The sequence below is a fragment of the Heptranchias perlo genome, chromosome 20 (genome assembly GCF_035084215.1).
Source record: "Heptranchias perlo isolate sHepPer1 chromosome 20, sHepPer1.hap1, whole genome shotgun sequence".
In the NCBI taxonomy this organism is placed as follows: Eukaryota; Metazoa; Chordata; class Chondrichthyes; order Hexanchiformes; family Hexanchidae; genus Heptranchias; species Heptranchias perlo.
Genome location: NC_090344.1, coordinates 24774763 through 24788148, shown reverse-complemented (window position 1 = coordinate 24788148; position 13386 = coordinate 24774763). Strand labels below are relative to the sequence as shown.

Below are 13386 nucleotides of genomic sequence, written 5' to 3'. Positions count from 1 at the left end.
AGCCTGAGCAGGGACTTGAACCCTGGACCCTCAGATCACGACCCACATTAAAAGTCTGATGCTCTACCGACTGAGCTACTCAGGCGCTATAGTCAAAAAAGCTTCTATTATACAGATCCATGGTAGGACTCTGACTTATCCCTCGGAGACGTCGAACCATGGTGAAGATCCGATTTATAAAATTCTCAGTAACGTGTTGAACATGACGTAAGAAACATGGACTCCGAACTTGTGATTTATGATTCTTTTTTCTGCCAAATGTCTTGTTATTAGTGAGCACCAATTAAAAAACACTTTACCCAGTGGCTCAAAAGCTAAATTGTCCCACACGGGTGATGGAAAATGCCTCTCGACCTTTCACCGTATGAACATCTGTGAGCTGAACAATTTCTTCCGTTATACATTGACACCAGGCAGCAAATTTCCCTTCCAAATTTTCCTTACACGAAACTTCCAACCGATGAATAACCTCTTAACGAAAAGAAAAATTGTGTGTTTGGTTCTTTTGATTTAAAGATCTCGTACGGCCCCGTTGTCATATCAGCTGCCCCTCTCCCCCTATGAACAAGTAAACAAGCACCTGCTATTGCAAGACGGTAGGCCAGAGGAACCCAACTGCCCAGATGGGAACACTAAGAAGTTGATGCAACATGGAACAGACCAGTTGTATCTTGAACTCCGGTCAAAATGTTTGAAGCGAAAAGTTCGACTTTTATCGGTGAGGTTCGAACTCACAACCTGAGCATTTCTGGAGCACCAAAAACGTTTCGCGAACTGTTCGATTGCGCGACAAGAGCACAAAAGCGTTTAACTTTCGGTCTCTCGATTATCGTTTCGTGACAAACAGAAGCCTCCAATCAAGATGCGCTTCGTTCAACATCCGCAGTAAACTTTAAAAGCCGTGGAATCTGAAACAAAACCCCAGAAGATAAGAACTTTTAATTTTATTATTATTAACTTAAGGACAATTTTTGACAGTACTTCAAGAAGGATTTGGAGAAAATGTGAGATGAAACTAACAAACTCTCTCTGGGCTGTCGTTGACTGAAGAGATGAGCCTTATTTGACTTGAAAACTGAGGTTCGGAACTTTCTGATGGAGAAGTGTGACAGAAGATTGTGGTTAGTGGCAGTTGCCGGGGAGATCGAGAGGAGGGGCAGAAAAGTCAAAGTCACAGCTGTGACAGCTCAAGTGCTCCGCTTATCTGTAATATTTAAAAAGTAATGTACAGTACAGGGCAAACCGATTTGGTATCAGTTATCAAAAATATTAAAAGACATAGGTTCAAAGACGGATTTGTGAAGAGGGAACGGATTTAACCGCCAGACCGAAATCATTCCCCATGAATCTGAATCGTCTTGGGGAAAACGGCAGTGCGAACTGTTATGTTCGTGTCATGATTTGAAAGACCCTCCAATTCCCGACAGTATCTTTGAACCGGTTGTGCAGCAAAACCGCGATTGAAGCCGCTTTGTATTTGTCAAACGTGCAGATGATGATATTGGGGTTGATAAGGGTCGAGTTCAATGACATGAAATCTAACCACATGACCCGAAAATCGACTGTAAAACCGAGTTTTTCCTTTAAGTCGTGAATTGAAGTGAAAGGCGCATCAAACAGATCAGGGAAATGAAGAGCAGAATACGTGGATGGAACTTGCACGAGTGAAAATCCCTCTTTGTCGGAAGACTCTGTCCCCAGTGTTGGAGAGGATTGATATTTGGAGCTGTTATTCACCAGCCTCAACTTCAGTAATTTCCCGTTAGCTGACAATGAGATGAGTCGAAATGAGCAGGTCCAACGAGCCGGTCTGTAACACAGGCCAATGACTCAGTTCAACTCGTTAACCAGTCACTGGGTTCCGTTATAGTCGTTCCAGTCAGTAACACACAAAGATGAATCTGAAACAGAAAGAGATAATTTTTAACACTTTATATCAACCACCGGCGTTTCCCTCTTTCCGGCTTTTAGAACAATCTGTTTCACAGTTTGTCAAACCCGAAACAGCCTCTGGGATTTGCTGATTGAGAATTTCAGTAGAAATTGGGACCGTCACTAAGTATTGGAACAAACATTCACGCTGAGGTTTCGGGGATGTTACTGGTTTATTTATATCAGTGAGTGACCGATTTTAAACTAGGTGAGGGTCTAAACCTAAGATACGAGTCTGGGATAGACAAGAGATTCTTCAATGTATCAAGTTAAATTACACTGATTCTACCAACACTGGACATCACTTCCCTTAAACATTGTTACCTGTTACTGTATAAAACTGGTGAGGGTGGAAATGGAAAATAACTGAAGAAACCTTCATTGTATCAAACTTAATTCTGATTATTATTATTATACAAACATTGCACAGCTTATTCCTTAAAAAAGACCCAATAAAAAAACAGTCGCCAGTCCCCGAGCCGCTGTGCTTGTGGTATGATTTGCACCCGCTTCTGACTGACTTGAGATCAGACGCACTCCCGTCAAAAGTAAACAGATGGAGCCGGATTCATAACAGAAAAATGAGGACCGATCTCCGCGGTTCTCCAAGAGTGCGGGAGGCGGAATAACATCAGCACACAGAGTGATCTCTCTAAACCAGCCGCTGCCGCCGGAGAGAAGCGAGTCCTGTTCCGAGCCGTGTCTGCTGGGCGCCTGCCGACCCTCTCTTCACTGAAGGGGACCGATTCAGCACCAACTCACACACCATTGGATCATTTAATCACCTTCAACACCTGAATTACATCACCACTTAATCTTCAATACACAAAGAAATTCAAGCCTTGTCCACGCAACCTGTCCTCACAGTGTAACCATTTTAGCCCCGGTAGCATTCTGGTCTTTCTGCGCTGCACCTCCTGCAAGGCCAATATATCCTTCCTGAGGTATGGTGCTCAGAACTAAAAGCCGTACTCTAAATTTGGTCTCAACAGAGTTTATATAATTGTAAAATAACTTCCACCCGTTTGAATTCCTGCTCCCTTGAGATAAAGGCCGACATTCCATTAGCCCTTTTAATTATTTTTGCACCTGTCTGCCAACTCTTCTTGATTTCCCAAAATATCTCTGCTCACCAACAGTTCCTAGCTTCTCACCATTTCGGAAATACTCTGATTTATCTTGCTTAGGGACAAAGTGGATGGCCTCACATTTCCCCATATTGAAACTTTGAACAGTCTGGGGCTCTTTTTTATAGAAAATAGAAGGCTGAGGGTGACCTGATATAGGACTTTAAGATTATGCACGGGTTTGATAGGACAGATGTAGATTAGGCGTTTCTCCTTTTGGGATTGGGGACGTCAAAACTTAGGGCCATGAATATAATAGTCATCAATAAATCAAATATCGCATTCAAGAGAAACATATTTATCCGGAGAGTCGTTAGAATGTGCAACTCGCTACCACATGGAGTAGTTAAGACAAATAGCATGGATACATTTACGGGGAAGCTCGATAAGCACATGGAGGAGAAAGGAATATTCCGGTTTGCTCATCGGGTTAGATGAAGAGAGGTTGGAGGAGGCTCGTCTGCAGCATTAACACCAGAATAGTTTGGTTGGGCCGAATTGCCTGTTTCTGTGATGTACATTCTATGTAATTCTATGTAAGCTCCATCTGCCACACTTTTATCAACTCACCTAATCTGTTAATTTCCCTTTACAACTTTATGCTCCCATCGACACTACTCACTGAGTCACCTAACTTGGTGTCGTCGACAAACGTGGATATACCGCTCTCTATTCCTTTATCTCCCTCATTTATACAAAAAATAAAAAGATGATTCGCCGGTACAGATCCCTGGGGGACACCATTAATCAAATCCTGTCAATTTGTGTACATACCCGACTCTCTGTCTCCTACCTCCGAACTAACTCGCTCCCCATGGCAATGGGTTGCTTTGAATTCCACATGTTCTCATTTCTGTTAACAGTCTCTGATGCTAAACCTTATCGAATGGCTCTGGAAGTCAATATGCATATAACACCCATAGACACTGCATTATTTACTACGTTAGTTACATCTTCAAAAAGTTCAACTAGTTTCGTTAGACTTGACTTACACTTTACAAATCCATGCTGGCTCTCTCTGATCAATTCATGTTTATCCAAGTGCTCAGTTATTCTTTCCCTAATGACAGATAGTGGTAACTCCCCCACAAGAGACGTCAGACTAATAGGTCTATAATTTCCTGCGTTATCTCTCCTACCCTTCGTATATAATGGAATGACATTTGAAATTTTTCAATCCGTGGAACAATTCCTGAATCAAGAGAGTTTTGAAAGATCATGACGAAAGCATGTACAATGTCCTCACCGATTCCTTTTAATCCCCTAGGGTGGTGAACATTATGTCCTGGAGATTTGTTTATCTTTAGTCTAATTATTTTCTCCATTACCATTATTTTACTTACACTGAATCTCCTTGATTTATTTTCAGTTTTCCTCTGTCTGTGGTATATTGTCCTCATGCCTTTCTGTGAGTATCAGCAAGTCTGCCATTTCCTGATTTTCAATTACAATATAACCTCCATCTGTCTTTAAAGGGCCCACATTACTCTTAGTCACCCTTCTGTCTCTTAATATACGTGTAAAAACCTTGAAAGTTGTCCTTAATTTCAATCACAAGTTTTTCTCGTTTTCCCTCTTTGCACCTTTTGCGATTTTTTTTAGTTTCAGCACCACAATAAACAACACTTCGCTGTGAAATTTGCTTAATTAGTTCTTCAGTGTCAGAGCGAGAATTGTCCATCACTAATTTTTATTTAAAGTAACAAACAAACACAAGCACACATATTCATTCGTGTATCAAAGCACTGATGGACACAGAAAGGCAAACACAGCTTGAAATGCAGGCAGTATCGGGATTCACAGGTGAACTGGCAAGCGAAATCGACAAAGATAAAACAGTCTGAACCCACAACAGAATGTGACGTGTAGCTGATAGATATTAATGAGGAGGTGGGAAACAACCCCGTGAATTGGCACCGTGGCTTAGTTGGTTAAAGCGCTTGTCTAGTAAACAGGAGATCCTGGGTTCAACTCCCAGCGGTGCCTTTTTTTGTAATTCATGGTGTTTCGTGAATTTGAGAAGCATGCAGTGCTGTGTTTTGTTCAGGAGCAAACACGGAACTGATCAGCAAGTCTCTTCAGAAATGCCGTTTCATCGTACGGACAGCCCTCTCAGAGAATGTGTTCGTGACACGTTCTTGTTTCTGCGCTCGTTAAGGTCGTGGTATAATTATTGATTCGATGGTTCACACCCCGGAGAAACCCTAATTTAGCCCTAGATTTTGGATCTTGAGCTGCGGTTCAAACTTTTGCAAAGAGGGAAAAGGAGTCCCCAAATCACTCCACCTGAATCTCAAACGCTTTCGGAAGAAGTTCAGTTCAAACAATCAGGACTTTAAAGGCACCTCAATGACCTGCACTTTCATTGAACGAGCTTTGCTTACAATTGCATTCGACCCTGAAACCGCTCTGGGCTTTCATCTCACTGAAGCAGAGTGTGGCCACTTTGTATCTGTGAGCATGTCGGTGACGAGGTTAGCTTTGATATTGGTCGCTTTCAATTTTTAAGATCTCTCCAAGCTCAGGGAAAAGAAACCGAGAATCGAATTGTCCCTGTAAGTGATGAAGTGAAGGGATTGGTGCTCCAAGCGGATCTGGAAATTGCGCAGTGCGGTCGCTCAGGAATTCCAAATCCACCAGCCAGCCACTCGGCGATCATATTAACTGAGCTTTACTCTGGACCAGTGTCACCGCGCTGAAATCGAGTATTTCTCCGGCACGTTTCTCTTAGCTTCATAGTTGCTGGTTTAAGAGTGAAGAGCGGCTCGTTGGATTTTCACACCTGCAAGCTTCAACTATTGATTTTGCAAAAGTGAACTGACATTGACAGCTGTTATATAGGCTGTTGCCGCCTCAAGGTTTAGCTCAGTGAATTACGCATTTAACAGAGGGCTTTTCCGCCTGTTTCAGTGGTGCGAAAGTTTGATGTTTGAGTCCTTATTTTCTTTTTCCTCATCGCCTCAAAATTCCAAGGTTTCAATGTGTGTTTGTCTGCAAGAAAATGTACCGTGATCATTGCCAGCTGAGCAGGGCTGATAGTCCGCCATTTACCCTGCGGTGGGAAATCAGGCACATGAATCATATAAAGGAATGGAATATTGGCATCACGGAAATCACAATTCATCTTGAGAGACAAGCCCGCGAAAGGCCGGAATGGAGGCCGCACGAGCTGCAGGAGAGACGGTTCGTTGTGACATAGAGATTTCTCTGATGAGCGAGACCAGACTCTTTCTATGTTCAGAGAAGAAATGTCACACCCTTTATTTTGGAAAAGGAAAACGGTGGGGATTTTTGTCATCGCCCGATGCCTTTCGTGTTGTATCAGAAGTTCCTTGTTGCGTTACTTTCATCTTGATTGTAGAACCAGTTCGGGCGGTCCTGTGATAAGCGGCGACAATTGCCTGTTCATTTGAAATTTAACAACGGCTGCACTGAGCTTATAATCGCACTCTTAAGATTCAGTCTATAAAATGATGAAATTTCATCGCATGCAAAGCACAAAAATCTTATTAAAGTTTTGACTGTCTCTCGGTAATCACGTCAGCATCTCCTTCAGTCTGAAATAGAAAGTTATCGGTTGATTAATGATGATTAAAACAGTCATTCAACTACGAACAGGGTTTAATTCGCTTCATGTGGTTAATTTAATAAGTTCATAACTCTTGTTGAAGTTAATTCCCTGATTGGGAATGGAACCACGCGGCGGTGGGAGCACTGAATTTTAACCATCAGTCCACCGGGGAGCTCCCAGGATTGCGCACAAGATAAAGTGGAACTGATGAAATTTATTTTACTTTCACACTTCCGTGATTCATTCAGCTCTGTGTTTATTCTCAGGCCTCTTATCTCTCCCTTCTTTTCAGCTTCTGATTGCGGATATTCCTTTCGTTAAATATGAATAATATAGAATATCTCACAGCCCCGGTATATTTGCTCCTTTACTGGACAGTTCTGTACAAAATCAAACTGTACGCAGGTACCGACAGTGTCTCTCCCTCACCCCCGACAGGAGCAGCAAGAAATGCCACTTTAAACTGCCAGTTGCTTCAAATGATGCACGATGGACCTGCGTTGCCTTGCAGTTTTTCCATTGATTCGGTGCGTGAATTTTGGAAATGGAAACATGTCCATCAGCAGCTTGTGGTAGTATTTTACCTCACTTTCCATTTCATGTACATGCCTACTTGCACTTGGTGCTGTCATTGCCTGAACATCACCTTCTGTCCAGATAGTAGTTCGAACAGAAAATGCCATTTTGTGCGAGCAGCTTATCTGGCACAAAAATGACCTGAATGACAAAGGGGCAAGTGGGAAAGGCCGCGTTGCTCTGCTTGTTCGCAGCAAAGAATTTTCATGCGTTTCCTTGCGGTCCAGTGTTTAGGATTCGGCGCTTTCATCACCACGGCAACGGTTCGATTGTCGGTCTCAACATCCGCATATTGTCCACTCTACCATAAGTGCACTGTACTCAAATTGCTGATTTTTCACTGTGAGGGCGAAGAGACATAAATGTGTGGACATTAGTAACGAATTCATCAGCTGGGTTGCACCTTTGCTTCTCCCCGTCTCAGTCTTTCCATCTTTACCCTTCTCTGCTGGTGTTCCAGGTTCAATCATCCGTGGCCGTTCAAGGAAGCCTGCCATGTCATGAGGGGAAAACACAGAGAGTCAGAGACAGAGACAGGGTGAGATCAAAGTATAGGAAGAAATCGTATAAATGTCAAGTTCTGCGAACGGGCAGAATTTAAGATGGAGCTTGGGAGAAATTCCTTCACGTGTCTTGCAATTTTGCAAGAGACCATTGGGCTCCCAATTAAAAGCATGTGCCGTGCTGAAGCATCTCTCTGAGAGAGGGAATGCGGTTCGTCAACTCAAGTTCATCGTTGTTTGAGCAGTAAACATAACTTTAAAAATTAGCGCTGCGAGCAGGATTCGAACCTGCGCAGGAAAACCCCATTGGATTTCGAGTCCAACGCCTTAACCACTCGGCCATCGCAGCCACAAACATATGTAGTGCACGGCTGTAATGCGTGGGTTTATCACAAGCGATCTGTGATACGATGCTCTCTCCGATTGGTTTCCAACTCGACAGTTGGAGCTTGTTAACGCCGGGCATTGCTGTTTTTGTGATCGAATCCTCCTCTGTCACGTGGTGAGGTCGGGCTTCGATTCCCGCTCAATTCAGGATTATTTTCATTCTCCATTCATAAAAACGCGTGAATTGGGATCTATTCGCACTCAGCTTCAATCTGCTCAACATTCTGTAATATCTTCCTTTCTCCACGTTTGTTGCGTCGAAGCTGGGTAGGAAAATCACATTGCGAGTCCAACGCCTTAATCTTTGGGTCATCGCAGCTGCAAACGACGAAGCCTACACGGCTTCAGATCAGAATGCGGAAGGTTATCGCAGGAGATCTATGAGAATGTATGTTCTTGCAGAGCGGTTTCCAGCTGGACACATGCAGCCGACTCCTGTGCGGGCATTGCTGTTTCAGGGGCAAAATTCTCGCCTGCCATGCGGGATGTTCGCGTTTCTTTACCGGCCAATGGAGGAGCATTTTCATTCTCCATTCATGAGGTCACGTGAATTGGGATACATTTACATTCAGCTTCAATCTTCACACCATCTTGAGACATTTTCCTTTCTCCATGTGTGTTGTCGTCGACAGAACCTCTGCATTCTGTCCTCCTCCATGCACTGGAATTAAGACAATCCTGCCGACTACACCGCTGACAAGACGTGAGAAGCCAATTAGTGATTTTGCACTAAAAATGGTAACACGGCAGGGCTCGTCCGGGTTCTCTCATATGTCAATCAGCAAATACTCAAAGCGAGAATCATCCCAAGATCAATGAGCCACTGATAACAGAGGGGTGCAACCAACCCAGAATTCGGTGCCACCCACAGCCGACCGGTCCATCTGATCAGGTTTTCTATTCCGATGTACAGCAATGTCTAGTTGTATTCTATTTCATATCAACATTATTAGCCTCTCTTTACCACATTCGTTTTGAATGTGCGACTTGTATTATGAAGTGAGACTTTACAGAATTAATTGCTCTAAAGCTACATTGTTGTCTCCCTCGGCATCCACAGATTATCCACTCGACCACAAGTATAACAGTGACTACACTTCAAAAATACTTCATTGGCTGTATAGCGTCTTGAGGTCGTGAAAAGCGCTTTATAAATACAAGACTGTCTTTCCTTTTATACTGGGCTAAAATTACTGTGAGGACAAAGAGTCATGAATGCGTAGACGTTAGCTACGAATTCCTCTTCTGGGTTGGATCTTTACTTTTCCTACCGTCTCAGTCTTTCTATCTTTACCCTTCTCTGCTGCTGTCGCAGGTTCGATCAGCCTTAACCGTTCAAGGAAGCCTGAGGAGTCCATCAGGGGAAAACACAGAGAGATACAGAGACAGAGAGAAAAAGTATGCAAAAAATAACCTAAATATCAAGTGAGCAGAATTTAAGATGGAGCTTGGGAGAGATAAAATCATAGAATCATAGAATCGCTTCAGCACAGAAGGAGGCCATTTGGCCCATGGAGCCTGTGCCGTCTCTTTGTCAGAACAATCCAGTTAGTCCCATTCCCCCGTTCTTTCAGTGTAGACCCGCAAATATTTTCCCTTCAAATATTTTTGAAAGCCACGATGGAATCTGCTTCAACCCTCCTTTCTGGCAGCGCATTCCAGTTTATAACTACTCGCTCAGTAAAAAAAGGTTTTCCTCATATCGCCTTTGGTTCTTCTGTCAACCACCATAAATCTGTGTCCTCTGGTTCTGGACCTTTCTGCCAATCGGAACAGTTTCTCTTTATTTACTTTATCTAAACACGTCATGATTTTGAACACTTCTATCAAATCTCCCCTCAACCTTCTCTGCTCTAAGGAGAACAATCCCAGCTTCTCCAGTCTATCCAGACTCCAATTGTGGAATATTGTGAAGTTTCCTTCACGCATCTTGAAATTTTGCAAGAGACCATTGGGCTCCCAATTAAAAGGCTCTGCCGCGGTGGAGTATCTCTCTGAGAGAAGGAAATGCGCCCGTTATCTCCAGTTCATATTTATTTGAGCATTGAACAAAACTTATATAAAATAGCACCGGTCGCACGATTCCAAATTTGTCTAACGTCCTACTACACGGCAACGGCAGTTGCAAGCGTTTCCACTGCAGGGATGTAAATCAGAATGTGCAGGGTAAGCAGAGGAGATTTGTGAGACTAAATGTTCTTTCAGACAGGTTTCCAAATGGACACATGCAGCCCGCTAATGTGTGGATGTCGCTGTTTCACTGGTAGAATTCTCACCTGCCACCCGAGGAAACGGAAATTGATTCCCGGCCAATTAAAGGAGCATTTTCATTCTGCACCTATGAGATCGCCTGAATTGTGATAAACTCACCTTCCGCTTCAATCTATACACCGCCGAGAGACATTTCAGCGCTGCAGAAAACAGGATTGACTTAATTCTAGAGCATGTTTGACATTTAGGGGCCAGAACGCAGAGGGTTTGTCGACGCAACGCACATGGAGCTGTGCTCCAGTGTTTTATAAAGGTTCAACATAACTTTCTTGATTTTGTTCTCTATGCCGCTATTTACAAAGCCCAGGGACCCGTTTGCTTTTTTAACCACTTTCTCAACCTGTCCTGCAACCTTCAACGATTTGTGCACACATACCCCCTGTTCCTGCACCCCCTTTAGAATTGTGCCATTCTTCCTGTCAAGACCTATCACTTTGCACTTATCTGCGTTTAATTTCATCTGTCCGCCCATTCCACCAGCCTCTTGAAGTCTATTACTATCCTCCTCACTGTTTACTGCATTTACAAGGTTTGTGTCATGTGCAAATTTTGAAATTGTGCCTGCACACCCAAGTCCAAGTTATTAATATAGATGAACAAAGCAGTGATCCGAGTGCCGAGCACTGGGGAACACCACTGTATACCTTCTTCCAGTCCGAAAACCAAAAGATCACCACTGCTCTGTTCCCTGTCACGAAGCCAATTTCGTATCCATGCTTTTATTCCATGGGCTTCAATTTTGCTGACAAGCCTCTTCTTTGGCATTTTATCAAACGCCTTTTGAAAGCCCACATACACATCAACCTTCACACGGTCCGGGAGGTTAGACGGTCAGTCTGGGATGGAGGCCTGCAGCCCGCAAACAAAAAGCCCGAGAATAAGGCAGAGGCGCAATCAGACGGATAAACAGACAGATAGACAGACAGACAGACAGACATCTGACAACACGTCAAAACGAAGCGTGATAGAATCACGTTGGGGTGATATCATTCTCACAGTAGCTCAGGGTCCTGCCCTCAGGTTTTATAGCGTGGCAGAGTTTGGGGGATGGGCTGTTCATTGCTAGTAAAATAATATTTATCAGAATTTAATTCTTTACAGTAACGTGCTCTTTATCTGTTAATTTTGATTTACACCATGGTTAGTTTTATACAGAAAGAAGTAACAATGTTTACCGGATGTGGTTTATTCAATGTTTGTGCAATAACCCGATCACCCTGTGCAAAAAATAAAACACAGACCACCCAAAACACGTGGCTAAGCCCATGACCATGGCACTCCATCCATGGCCGGTTTGCTCAGTTGGTTAAAGCGTGATGTTAGTAACACCATGGTCGCGGGCTTGATCCTTGTATGGGCCGTGAGATTTCTCTTATGTTGTTTTGGTAACTTTTCAAAGTTTGGTAGACTTTACAAACGAGCAAATCCAAACAAAAAGTCATAAGGAGTATTTTTTGAATAACATCCATTACAATGTTTGACATGTCTTTGCCCTTGGGGCGGAGAAAGACATCTTCTTATTTTTCTTTTCACCTTCTTTCCCCACTCACCTTTCTGTGTCTCCATCCCTTTCGATCTGCCTCTTTTCTCTCTTTTTCTATCTCTCTATTTCTTTCCATTTCCAGAATCATTTCTCCGGTTATGTTCATTGACACACATTACAATCTGTGTCACTCAGTATCCGGGTATGTTCACTGACACACATTACAATCTGTGTCACTCAGTATCCGGGTATGTTCACTGAAACACATTACAACCTGTGTCACTCAGTATCCGGGTATGTTTACTGACACACATTACAATCTGTGTCACTGAGTATCCGGGTATGTTTACTGACACACATTACAATCTGTGTCACTCAGTATCCGGGTATGTTTACTGACACACATTACAATCTGTGTCACTCAGTATCCGGGTATGTTTACTGACACACATTACAATCTGTGTCACTCAGTATCCTGGTATGTTTACTGACACACATTACAATCTGTGTCACTCAGTATCCGGGTATGTTTACTGACACACATTACAACATGTGTCACTCAGTATCTGGGTATGTTCACTGACACACATTACAACATGTGTCACTCAGTATCCGGGTATGTTTACTGACACACATTACAATCTGTATCACTCAGTATCCGGGTATGTTCACTGAAACACATTACAATCTGTGTCACTGAGTATCCGGGTATGTTTACTGACACACATTACAATCTGTGTCACTGAGTATCCGGGTATGTTCACTGAAACACATTACAATCTGTGTCACTGAGTATCCGGGTATGTTTACTGACACACATTACAATCTGTGTCACTCAGTATCCGGGTATGTTTACTGACACACATTACAATCTGTGTCACTCAGTATCCGGGTATGTTTACTGACACACATTACAATCTGTGTCACTCAGTATCCGGGTATGTTTACTGACACACATAACAATCTGTGTCACTCAGTATCCGGGTATGTTTACTGACACACATTACAATCTGTGTCACTCAGTATCCGGGTATGTTTACTGACCCACATTACAATCTGTGTCACTCAGTATCCGGGTATGTTTACTGACCCACATTACAATCTGTGTCACTCAGTCCACACCGTTCACCTGACGAAGGAGGAAGCCTCCGAAAGCTTGTGGAATTTAAAATAAATTTGTTGGACTATAACTTGGTGTTGTAAAATTGTTTACAATACTCAGTATCCGGGCATGTTTACTGACACACATTACAATCTGTATCACTGAGTATCTAACAATGTGAGGCATCGATTTTTATTCCCGCTGTGTTATCTCTCTGTCGATTTGCTGATAGACGTTCAACTCGGGGCCTGTTCCCTTTCATGGTCACAAGGAGTAACAAACAGACAGAGCGTGTCTGACCGCTCCGAGATGTGGAAAAGGCATCAGTTTTGGAATCAAATGCTTCAAATCAAATGTTCGCCTGGCACCGAGAGGCAAAAAACAGAGAAAAATGCAGAAGGAAATATAGAAAAAAAGCTAAATAAAGATGCTAT

The 13386-nt window shown here is 43.1% G+C and overlaps 3 non-coding genes across 3 annotated transcripts; 1 reads left to right on the top strand and 2 right to left on the bottom strand.

The window, feature by feature from the left end:
• trnak-uuu (transfer RNA lysine (anticodon UUU)) lies at positions 1-85 on the bottom strand. Its single transcript is given in 2 exon segments — positions 1-36; positions 49-85. It is a non-coding gene; the product is annotated as a tRNA-Lys (tRNA).
• Positions 86-4971: 4886 nt separating this feature from the next.
• Positions 4972-5045, top strand: trnat-agu (transfer RNA threonine (anticodon AGU)). The gene has a single exon. It is a non-coding gene; the product is annotated as a tRNA-Thr (tRNA).
• Positions 5046-7976: 2931 nt separating this feature from the next.
• Positions 7977-8058, bottom strand: trnas-cga (transfer RNA serine (anticodon CGA)). The gene has a single exon. It is a non-coding gene; the product is annotated as a tRNA-Ser (tRNA).
• Between the last annotated feature and the right edge of the window lie 5328 nt (positions 8059-13386).